Genomic DNA, 12,103 nt, shown 5'->3' with positions numbered 1-12,103 from the left:
GATGCTACTTCAAATCTTAATAATTGGAATAGATTGAAAAGATCAAGCGTGCCAAATACAGTGATTCCAGTTCAGAGCAATATTGTAAATACACAAAAATCAGGGGCATGGAAGGAAAATTCCCTGTAGAAATAGTCTCTTTTTCTCTCACTTCTCTAATCCAAAAGGATTTAGCCTAGTACTTAATGTACACACTGGTTAGAGAAAACAATCTATCCAGCATTAAGTGCCTTCCATGGCATCTGCTGCACAAATCCAGTGTCCCAGAATACTCCCAACTGAACCACGCTGGTTTTGAGTGAGCTCACGGACAAAGGCAAGAGGAAGAAATGAATACAGGCAGATTGGACAGAAAATCCATTTCCAGAAATTCAGTCTCATATTTTCACTGACCTCAGGGAGACTATAGCAGAGATAATTCTGCTCCAAGTGCAGCATGGTGATGGCTTTAAAAGGCTGTGCCAGGAGAAATAGAGAAGAGTCTAACAAGGAGGGGTGCTTGGAGAATGTACAGGCCCAGAAAGGCTTCCCTGACTTTGTCCTGTTAGAACACGGACAGTACTGAAGAAAAACCAAACCACCCCTTCCCTAGAAGCATGGCTGGACTCATTTTGAGCTATAATTCATGCTTACCCAGCCCTTGCCAAGAACTGCCTAAGCAAAACCAAGGTAACTTCCCCAGCCACCTCACTCTCCTGTGTACACAACAGGGTCATGTATTTCTCTGTGCTCCCCAAGAATGACCTCACTGGCTGATAAAAATCCAAAGTATGTCTTTTACTACACATCTCTCTCAGACCCTAAAATAAAGACACTTTGTGATGACAAACCCAACAAAAGAGGCCTCAAAATATATTTCCAGTGACCTGGATAAACAAAATGATGGTCTTGTCCAGACTTCCTAGGCAGCTCCACCTTCAAAGGGGACAGCCTGGGACTCCAGGTGCTGAATGCTCCTGCTCAGACTGAGGAGGTCTCAGCAGGAGCTTTCCCTGCTGTACCCACCTACACAAGCCTTTCAAGCATAGAAGAAAGGAGTGGAATCAAAAATGTCCTCTTTTCCTAAGTCTGAAATCAATAACTATTTGCCAAAACGTTTGCATCTAGGAATTACTCAGAGGTCATGATGCTCAGTGTGAGCTCTGCTGCCTTATTATGCTGGTAATGAACTCATAAATGTCTGAAGGAGACATGCACTGAATGTCACTCCCAATTTCTGTAGAGGCCAGTTGATTATTATGGCCCAAATAGAATAAGGTGCTAATTGACCTACTAAGAGGCTGACTGCACAAAGATTCAGGCTCAGGAACTTCTATGCATTGATGCACTTTTCATGCTCTGTATACTGCAACGTACTGGGTATCTTCACCTTACTAGAATTAATTATCTCTCTTTTCTGTCAGCTTAGCTCAATCATGTAGAGCAAAATAATTGGCCTTTACCAAAGCAGGCATCCAAAAATATAATTGAAAAGTATACTGCCCAGAATTCAGACTTCTTTTTCCATTCCCTCGCCTGTATTTGTGAATTTTTCTGTTGGAAAACAATCACATCCCGACAGAATAGGTTCAGGAAAGGATGGCAAAAGCTTCTGTCAATAAACCCAGTGGGACTGGGATTTGGAACTTCTATTCTCCTCAGATACAAAACATCTTAGTTTTTAGTCCATTGGTTTGTTATTCAAGCTGCTGCAAATAGCTCTTTTTGGTCTTAAGCAAGTGTTGTTTGCATAAATCTAGCTTAAGGCAGACTACACTAGAGCAATTCTTAGAAACAATTCTAAAGCAATGGAATATTCTGGGTGAAGTGAAGCTCAACTGGCACATGAATCAAGCTGAATGGGTAAAATTCACATAAAGACATTATATAGTGCATGTATATGATCCCTGTTAACATAGGATTTAGCAGCCTCCAGCTTTGTCACTTATCCTCTCAACATCCCAGTGAGGAAGCAGGGAGAAGCTGAGGGACTTGTTCAAGCACACAGAAATTGTGGAGAATGAGGAATGGATTGAACCAAGACAAACCAGAGCTCTGTGTGCCACCTGCTGAACTCTCCATGCAGAAAGAAAAGGCACGAGGGGAACCATAGGAAACATCACACACAAACCTACATCTTGGGCAAAACCAAGATTTCTTTCCATGGCTCTCCTCCCTGACTGCTGGTTCCTGCTCCAGTGATTTCAGCAAGGCTCAGGCTTACTCCAAATGCTCTTCATGAAAGACCAAGGAATGATCTGAACCAACTCCATTCCCTCTTGCATTCAGTTATAAAGAATTTTTATGCTTCTAGGATAAAACTCCTGGATATAGAAAAAAAAATCATTAAGAACTGTCTCACATTTTGGTTGCTACCATCTTCCTGCTAATTAGATGACTTATTAAGTAAATTATCAAAAATAAGACCTAGCCAGTTAATCATCCTTTTTAATATGGTAGATTACTTTGATTTTTTAATTGCTGCAAAATTAAAGAAAAAAAATCCCCAAAATAATGTGCACACTCATGAGCCAACCAGGAGAAGCTCATTGTATGTCTCCCCCAGATGCACACAGCCCAAGGAGTCAGCTCAATTCCATGTCCCCTGGGAGCTGTACAGGAACAGCAATCCCTCTAGAAGAATACACAGCTGGCCTGGCCTCAGGAGTTGGGATATTTGCTGTTTGCCTGACAAAAGTCATCAACTATTGCTATGCTGCAGTCACCAGAACATTCCCTCTGCCAGAACCTAGAGATGGAGCCAAATGGTTCTCTCTAAGTGGTGAGAGAAGTAAAAATTAAATACGACTTCCCTTTTTTAAATTATTTAAACTAATATAAATACTGAGTATTTAAACACTGAGCAATAAATACTGAGTCAGTAACCAGGAATTCTGATATCTTTTTGCCAGACTTAGAGCACTCATTTTTCATCCCACCTGATTAAGGTGATGCTGATTGTACACAGGTTAGGACCTGGGTCTGCAGAAATGGCATAACTGATCTCAGAGGGGGAAGAAATCACTGCTAGTAAAGCAAAGTAAAATTCAGCCTTCCTCATGTGGAAAGCTACCAGTTGCTGCACCTGCTGCTTTCTGAACCCATCCTCCTTTAGAAGAACACTTGTAAATCTGCAGGTGAGTAATAAAAGGGAAAAGCTCCCACAGAACATTTCCCTGTAATTCTGTGCCAGCAGAACATGAGAGGTGACCACCCTTGGTTCCATCACCCCTCTTGTCTACCCTGTGTGCACAAACCAGCTTGAGTGCAGCTCTCAGAGCCATAACAAAGGAACCAGCTGATGCACAGAAAGCAATGGGTGCTTTGGATCTCACAGTAACAGGAAGTCCAGTGAAATTAGGCTGTATCTGGCTTACCAGCACTTAGTTCTCCAGCTGGTACTGGCAAACATAGCAACAACCACCAGTGAAGTGGTTTCATGCATTTGCCAACTTGCCAGTCCCTCAGTGCTGTGTTAAAATTGGAAGAAGAACCAGCTGATGTGTTAAGCAAAAGAGGAGGAGGTGGGTAAAGGCAAGGAAGGAGTAAGAGGGTGCAAAAAGTTAAGTTAGAGAAGGAAAAAAAATGTCTCTAGAAACTCAATAGTAAAAGAGGTCTTGTGAATAGTTAATTCACAAAAACATTGGGATTAACAAATTGTGAGAGATTTAAAGGAGCAAAATCAGAGGGGTTGGGAAGACAAGATTCAATGTTACTACCATCCTAATATGAAAAAACACCCTACAAATAAAAATCAAATAAAACAAGGAAAAGCCCATCTCCTTAACTCCTCTGGGTAGTGACTTCATGCTTTATAGTCAAAGCCTTGCTTCCTGGTAAAACAGGAGCTCTTTTTCATGTCACACTCCTGCCCAGTGGGCCCCAGTTGCCTTGGAACTTCACAGCTGATTAAAGCTGTGCTCACCAGAAGGGCAAGGCTTCCAACCACTCCAATACCTCTGCAGACAGGCAACCACCAGCAGAGAGAAATCCCAATATACTCATCTTGATTAATCAGGGGACCTGTACTACAAACAGCCTTGCAAACCAGACTCCATTTTCAGGCAGTTCTGAAATTCCTGGGTCAGACCTATTCACGACTGCAACCAATTCTTGAATGATTCAAGCAATTAAAGAGAATAAGGCTGGGTACCAGAGTTTCTGGGGTTTCTTGGTGTTTTTAGGCAGTAGAAGCTGCTTAAATTATGGCACAACATAACACTGTATGTAGTTGGGTGCTAACTCCAAATAAAATACTTATCTTACTCTATATAAAACCCCCACCACCTACTGTGGGGGGGCAGAGAGCCTTAATTCTTTGCATGACCTTGGGCAAAGCAGTGTGTAAGTTTTCAGATACTTTGAGGAGTTGACAGACAGCAGACAAGGATTCTCCCATGGGTACACACAGACATCCCCCAGGCATTCTGGTTTTCAGTCAGTGCTTCCAGCTCTCACCTACACAAGTGTCCTCCTTGTCTTGACAAGCTGGCTGCTGCAGTTTGCTGGAACCTGTCTCCTCAGACACCCGTCTGACTCCTGGCATTGCAGGGCTCTAAGCACAAGCTCCAAATCCTCTCTACTTCTGGTTTAGATCCCTGTCTCTCAAAGTGCTCCTGATGGCAGTAGCCACGAGCAGGTGGTACAGCAGCCCTTCAAGTGGATTTAAAAGCACAGCATCCTTTCCAGCACTTACCACACATTCACACAGATGCACTCCAGAGTATCTCTCTAGTTTTGGAGTGTGGTTCCTAGTTAGTTCAAAGCTATCTTTTGTGAAGACTGCAATGTAAAGTGAAGTATCAGGCATAGCCTTTCCAGCTGGGAGTTGTTTATCCTCTGGCATCTCTCTTCTGTGAAATTCCATCTCTTTTTATTGCAGCTGCCTGAAAACAGCCTGTACAAATCATATTAATAAAATACTAATCTGCTTTAATTGAAGTATTTTCCAAGTGTATACAATAAGGTAATATGGAACACTCTGAAGATAATTTTTTTAAAAAGCACTGTAGCCAACATAAACCTCAATAATTACTTGGCAAAGCATAAGGCAGAAAAAGACCTGTGGGATCTGCAGTTTCCTACAGGCTCACATTCATGCTCCCCTCTGCTCAAACACCATCCAAGAGCCAGGACAAATGGGCTGCACTGACATTTCCAGTACAGCTGTGCTTTGGAGGGTATAGCTGGAATATAAACAGCCTGGCTCTTGGTTTAAAGCAAGCAGCACTCCACACCAATGGTGTGTGTGCTCAGATCAACTCTACTGCTGCAGCTTTGGAGGTGTCCCTGGCAAGGGAACTCACTCAGACATGGGATGGGTAGTGGGAAGTAAGACATCAGGCAGGAGAGTCCTTTGAACATAAGCTGGCAGAGGCAGAACTTGGGAAAGCTGGGGGATGTGATATCTCCTCCTACCCACCACACAGCAGCTGACTTCAGTCAGACAGAGAAGAATGTAAGGAGAGGGGAAAAAAAAAGCTAATACATATTATGCAAATATTCTGTGCTCCCTCATGATCACCCTTCTCTGAAACTGTTTCACCAAGGGACCCAGCTGGTGACAGAAAGTCTAGAACAATTTCTCTGATTCCTCTGTAAGCAGAGAGCAGTTCCATACATCATGATTTTCCCAAAGCCACCTCCTGAAAGCCTTGTGCACTAATGAACAGCTCCTTCCTCCCTCTCCCCTCAGCTCCAGCTAACAAACCCCTAGAGATCTGCTTTGAGAGCAGTGGGGAAATCCTGATCGCTTGAAAATCCAATTTCATTCCCAGCACAGATATTTGTATCTTCATAATCCACACATTTCTGCTCTCCTGTGCCAATCACTCCCTTCCTGCAGCCTCCCTGATCCCAGTGTTGGTAGCCCAACCCTGAAAGAGCCACTAGGCTCAGAGAAACACAAGACAGTTTGACTATAAGGGGATCATACATTTTGCATGTTAAAAAAGAGCTTTTTCTTGCGAGAATTAGGCAAAACCCAAGGGATTCATCTGAAAGAGAAGTTCTTGGATCTTGGGATGATAGCTTTGATAAAATGTATCTTCCCTTGATGTTGCTAAAGACACTAAGAAAGGCCTGTGGCCTCTTTATTAGCCATTCCCATACACTAAGGGATGATGATAAATCTTTAACAAATAGCAATTCAAATTTCTTTGTCCCAACACATTTAGCCTTTATAAAGAACTCAAGCATTATAAGCTCTCTGAGCAGTTTGTCCCCCTTCCTCAGCCAGTGGAACTGAACCCTGAAGAAGCTGTTTTCCAGCATCTTGACTTCCAACTGCTTTCATGGCACATTTTAAGACTTCTTTACCTCTGTGTTTCAATGCCAGCAGCCTCGGGGACATAATCCTCTCAAAGTGCAGGGATAAAGAAACCCAGGTCATTGGGAGGAGTGTCCTCCTTTGGACAAACCTCTCAGCTCCAATGACAAAGGATTCAGCTTTCTCTCAGGTGCTCACATTCAGCAGCTGTCTTCAGGTGAAAATTCCTCACCGACAGCTGTTACAAAAATTAATTGCTCTTAGAACTAACTGAAAGCTTAACAAAATGGTATTTAGGCAGAAAAAAGTCACATGAAGCATAAGAAGTCAGGACACATCTGTCAGACACAAGGTAGGGGCAGGCAGAAATATCCAGCCTAGCTCAGAATTTCAAATGAGCGCACGTGCTTCAAACCAAGCATCTTCCTGCTCCCAGTGGAAAGTGGACATTTAAATGAAAAGAATTTTAAAAAGAGGAATGTCAGTATTTTTAAAACTCTAGGAAAGTGGCAATCAGAGACAGAAGCATTTCACCTCAGGGTATCTCCAGATCAGTGCCTGCAATATTTACAACTTAGTCAAAACCAGAACATTTTGATTGGAATGATGACAACACAAAATATTTTTAAAAACATTTTCAGCAAGAGAAATCCTCACAAAATTAGTTCAGTGTTGATCTGCCCTGATCTGTCTGGTTTTGTGCCAGTCCCACTGAATCAATTACTCCTACTGCCTCAAATGAGACTGTAACAAGAATCACAGACACGGTTCCAGCCTAGTCAAAACAGGATGGCTTCTGTCCCCTTGCATGCTGGCATGCTTCAGAGTGCCATAAATAAGGAGCAGATGGAATACAGACTGCACTGGGTAGAACTCAAAATAGGTTTTTGGCTGTGGAAGACACAGTCGCCTCTGAAGCCTCTCAAACACATATAAGAAATTGTAAGGTTCCAGTTGAATTCTAAAAATACACCACCTTCACTGACAAGCAAATGTATGCCATGTTTATATTTAGCTCATGGCCACATTCAGAGTGACTGCTGTTGAGTTGTATCTGACAACAGGGCCACTATTGTTTTTGACCACACACTGGGGTAGACATGTCCCAAACCCAATTTGACAGAGATTTTATGGACTGCTAGAGAGGAGAGGAATCACACAGACATACATAAGTTAATTATACAGGATTAAAAAAAAGAAAACCAGAATATGTAGTAAGCCAGATGCTTTGTTAATCACTTTATATGACTACTTAGGAAACAAATAAATGAGCCAGTGAGTCAGATCTATTACCTGCTGAATCAAATGTTTTACTGCTCAATCAGACACCTCATCTCTTCAAACAGAAACACAGTTTCTTAAACTAGAGGCAACATATTGCCTTCTATGTTATATACCATGACTTCCACCCACTGAGAAAAGCCACAAAAGCCATGAGGTGCACACGGGAGGTGAGGATAAGGTCACAGATGCTGCAGGGTGGAGCTGCCTGGGTGAGTGAGCTCTGTGTGGCTTAGGGACAGCACACAGAGAGGAGTGTGCCCCCCTCGGGCACTGCAGCTGCCTGCTTGGCACGCTGGTGTGTTGGGCAGGGCCAGCAGCACAGCCCTGGCAGGTTAAGAACTATAAATAACCAACAAATGTCCATCCATCAATCTGGGCTGTCACAGGAGTTTGAGGCTGGGGAGGAGGAGCCAGCTTTTTATGCAGCACCAGCACCTCACTGCCACCAGCCCCCTCAAACACCAACAATTTGTGTGGGTTTCCCTGCTTGGAAAAATCTCCCGAGTTCTCATAAGCATAACTGCTACAAAGGATAATAAAGTACCCAGAAGTGGTTACAAGACAGAGGCCCTTGTAATGATTTCCTTTCAGTCATAACTGATTAAATCCATACAACAGCAACCCAAGACACTGCTAATGATAGTAGAATCTGTCAGTATGTGAGATGCTATGAGACTTTGTGAATTAAACCCCATTACTGCCCTAAATTATGGATAAATATTTCCTTTTCCTTGGTGATATGCAACATATTTTCTTCTTCAGGGCAGTTAGATGATGTCAGCACAAACTACTGCTTTCCACATAGTGCAGATGATAGAACCAGAGGCATTAAAGAAAATCATAAAAGCCAAATGTGAAGAGACAGAAGGAAGTGATTCCTTTGACTTGGAATAACAAATTCTGCTGTTGTATGAGGGGTAAGGCAAAAGAAAAAAAACTTAAATTTGGGACACTGATGGAGCTTCAAAAGCTTTACATACTTAAAAATTTAGTTCAGATTCTTGCTCTAAATTACAAAAAAAACCCCATCAATTAGAAGCGCCTGTGTTTAGATACTCACGTCTGTCCATGAAATGTATATTGATATATAATACTCAGAGATTGGGGTATTATCTAGCAAACTGAGGAACTCTATTTTCAGCTTTGAAAAATAATGAATACACAATTAGAGTGTTTTTCTAAATGGCTTCCTATTGTCACCTTATTGCAAAGGTCCCATACCTTCCCGGTGATTTCTAATGGGCAGCTCCTCACAGCACAGCCAACAAACTCCATCTCTCTTCACAACACAGCCAACAAACTCCATCTCTCTTCACAACACAGCCAACAAACTCCAACTCCCTCCTCACCCAGCTGCCCCACTCTTTTGTAGCATTCATCTTCTTATTGGACACAGCTGTGGCCTATTAAGGGCAGGCCTGTTCCTAATCTTTGGTGATTGGTACAGCTGCAACTCCTCAGGTGTGAGACTGCCTTCTGCACTATCTTTATTTTCTTACATTCTATACCCCCACAGCTTCCTCTTCTTTTAGTTTTTCTTAGTATACCACAGTTGAAGGAAGGGCAGAGGAAATGCTAGTGGTTACATGGCAGGTTCACAAGTTCTATACATTGCAAAGTTTGCAGGCAGTAATAGGATCTTTTACTAGATCAAGTGATACAACCACCAAAAAAAAAAATCCAACACGTTGTCAGATATGACTTTATAAATTTTTTTGTTACTTGAGATAGAAATACTGAATTCTCAAATCCATGACCTGGGCATTGCTTCATTATCCTGCATAATATCCCTTTATTATTCTTCCATCACTGCCCTGTATGCACCAGCAGCCAAGCTCTTGCTTGCCATCTGCTGTTTCTGCTCCTACACATCTCCACTTCTGCCAGCAAGGCTGGGCCAGGCAAGGAGCCTGCAAGGGCTGGCAGGAGCAGGCACAGCTGCTGTCCCCACCCAGCCTGGCTCCAGCTGCTCACAGGGACAGCAGCCTGTGCCCTCCCAAACCCCAAGGCACAGCACGAGTGGCCAGTGCAGGTCAGCAGCAGCAGATCCATTGGACTGGCTGTGGATCCTTTGGTGCCCAGGGCATTGTATGAAACCTCCCTTGCCAGGGCTGCCTTCCTGGTGGCCAGCTCTGTGCTTGCTATCACCATGATGTGGCAGCATTCCCTGCTCCTGTACTGTACCTGGCTGTGCACAGAATTAAAAAAGATCCTGCTTACACTTCCACTCCAGCTCTGCATCACTACCCTCTGCATCCAACACAGAGATCCATCTCCCAGCTATCTGCTTGGTATCAGACCTCTGGGTTTCAATTCTCCCAGTGCCTTCTGTTTCCCAAACTGAGAGGGTACAAAAGCCCTACATTTAAAGAATTAATTTTGGAGCTTCTCTCTAGACAGAAATTAAGGCTGTACCTGCCTGCCTCTCCAGCTGTGAGACCTTTTCCACCAGTATTTTCAGTTCCATCCTTCTCTGCAGTGCAGCAGGAACAATCTGACTTGTACCCAAACACTTTCAAGTGACCTTAACGAAAGCCTCTCACACTGAAAATTTTATGTAATTTCATGTTCAATGGCCTCCCACAGAACCACATGCCCTGCTAATCTGTTTCGGCCACATTTCTTTACACTTAACATGTTTAATTAATCAGTTTAGAGACACCAAATTAACTTCATGACAGACAAGCCCAGTGTCCATTTCATTTGCTTGTTAAGGAAGGCAAAAGCCTCTTTAGTAGTAAAGTGTGAAAGCCAAATTCCTACACAGCTTCCCTCTCTTTTCATGATTCTTTTTCATTCTTTGCCATCCAAGCTCTTTACAAACATTAGTTAATTCTTTGAAAATCGTTATCTTTGCTTTACACCTGGGGACAATGAAGCACTGAGCAAGGATGGTACTTATCTAAACACAGCCCCAGAGACTCGTGGTAGAGCTGAGAGCAAAGCCCATTCTTTTGGCTCTCAGTCTTGTATCCTAAAACCCTCTTTTTTCAGTGCACTTTTTCTATTTTCTCATTTTGAAATGTAGCAGTTCTAAATAAAAAGGTCAAGCTCAAACAGTACAGCTGTCCTTCACTCTTCTCCTCCTCCTCCATTTGAAGGGATGTGCAGATACAGAAGTTATGATTCCCTCCACCATGGGTGCAAGAGAGAAACCTTTGCACTGTGCCACAAACAGTTGACAGTTTATTTTTCTCCTGGCACACAAGTGATCTCAGTAACAGGAGATTAATCCACAAATGCCCATGTCTCATCCTAAAAGCCCAGTGTACAGAAGAGCCATTACTACCCTGGCAGGGGCCCAACATGAAAGCAAGGAAGGAGGTAGCAGTGAGCAGCTCTGTCTCACTGAAGAGCAGTGGTTAGAATTCAAGTAAAACTCTTCCCACATTCTGCAGTGAATGTGTTCTGCACCACAGCACTGCTGGCTTTTCCAGATGACCAGGTATGTACTTATCTATTGCTATTAACATCCTGCAGCACAGAGAGACATCTTGAGAAGGAAAATCATTTTACTGCCAAAAAAGTTACCCTTCTAATACAAGTCTGGCCAGTACAAAATTTGCCAGCCTCATGGATAAAACTCACATCACTCTACAGTCCAAGCAGATGTGCAGGTCTGGCCCTGCAACAATAAATTCACAACAGCTTGAAAATATAATGTTTGATTTATTCATAGCATCTACTTTTGCTAGACAGTAGAGCTTTTCTCAATAGCTTACCAATTACTGCAGAAAACACAGTAGTAAATGGTACTAAAATTTCAATCTGCATAGTTGACTGTGCATTTGCCTTAGCACAGGCTGCTCACTCTTTACTTTTGGGATAATGATGTTGTATTTCACAGCAATGTTATATGCATTACAATTTTTGATACCCATGATAAATAGTTTTTTGCTGTAGGTTTTTGCTATAGGGTTTTCCACATATTTCAGTAGAAAGGTGTAAATACTAAAAAAGCTGGAAATAAATCCTTAGTAACTGATTCTTAGGCTTTGATAATAAAGAAAGAGATGAGGATTAAAAAAGGCAATTCTACTGAATCTGGAAAACACTGTGAATACTAAAAACTTATAAATGGACCTTACCAAGAGATGTAGTACACTGTGTGGTTACACCAAAGCTAGAAACTGCACAGCAACTACACTGATTTGGCAGGTAAACAAGCACAGATTCTTATTTAGAATAATGTAGCAAGATAGATAAACTTAAGATATTGTTTCCTACTCCTGGAATCTACATTTAGAGTTTTTACTTCAGAAAGTAAGAATACACAAAAATGCTTATGCTGTATAGAGAATACATTGATATTGCCAAAGATGTGCAAATATTTAGCTCCTTTTAATTAACTTCATACAAAATACAGGCATTGCAAGAAAGGCTACAGCTTCATTTCCAATGTTTTCAAAGAATGCATGACTGTTGGCCAGTCATGTATTGGGCACTCAGCAGGTTTTCCTGCAGTAAATCTCAAAGCAAGTAAGAGGAAGCAAAAGAAGACTAATAAAAATAAGAATATCAGCTCCAAAATAGCATAACCACCTCCAGCTGATGCTTCTGCACTGCTTTGGA

Source organism: Agelaius tricolor, unplaced genomic scaffold, assembly GCF_023055355.1.
Source record: "Agelaius tricolor isolate 1412-34295 unplaced genomic scaffold, bAgeTri1.0.p SCAF_16, whole genome shotgun sequence".
Taxonomy (NCBI): Eukaryota; Metazoa; Chordata; class Aves; order Passeriformes; family Icteridae; genus Agelaius; species Agelaius tricolor.
The sequence above is the reverse complement of the archived record's forward strand: the minus strand, read 5'-3'. Positions refer to the sequence as shown.